This window comes from Propithecus coquereli, unplaced genomic scaffold, assembly GCF_000956105.1.
Source record: "Propithecus coquereli isolate 6110/MARCELLA unplaced genomic scaffold, Pcoq_1.0 Scaffold98, whole genome shotgun sequence".
NCBI lineage: Eukaryota > Metazoa > Chordata > Mammalia > Primates > Indriidae > Propithecus > Propithecus coquereli.
The window spans coordinates 3,395,042-3,395,513 of record NW_012156173.1 but is presented as its reverse complement, the minus strand read 5'-3'; the positions used below and the strand labels follow the sequence as shown (position 1 = coordinate 3,395,513).

Below are 472 nucleotides of genomic sequence, written 5' to 3'. Positions count from 1 at the left end.
ATGTGTTATAAAGATGAGCACAGAATAAGAGATGACTTCTATGGCAAGCACATCTTTTTAAAAAAATTGTTTATTTTTAATTATTATGGGTACATAATAGTTGTATACATTTATGGGGTACATGTGATGTTTTGATACAGGCATACAATATATAATAATCAAATCAGGATAATTGGGGTATCTATCATTCAGGCATTTGTCATTTCTTTGTATTAGGAACATTCCTATTCCATTCTTTTAGTTATTTTTAAGTATACCATAACTTACTGTTGACTACAGTCACTTTGTTGTGCTATCAAATGTTGTTCATTCTATGTAATTATCTAACTATATTTTTGCACCCATTAATCATCCCCACCTTATCCCCCACTTCCCCACTATCCTTCCCAGGCTCTGGTAACCATCATTCTACTGTCTCCATGAGATCAAGTGTTTTAATACTTAGCTCCCACATATGAGTGAGAACATGCAA

General features: G+C 32.8%; 1 protein-coding gene across 1 annotated transcript in view; it reads right to left on the bottom strand.

The window, feature by feature from the left end:
* Positions 1-472, bottom strand: part of EYA4 (EYA transcriptional coactivator and phosphatase 4) — a 151,374-nt gene that overhangs the window by 46,180 nt on the left and 104,722 nt on the right. The gene's annotated exons all lie outside the window — the stretch shown is intronic.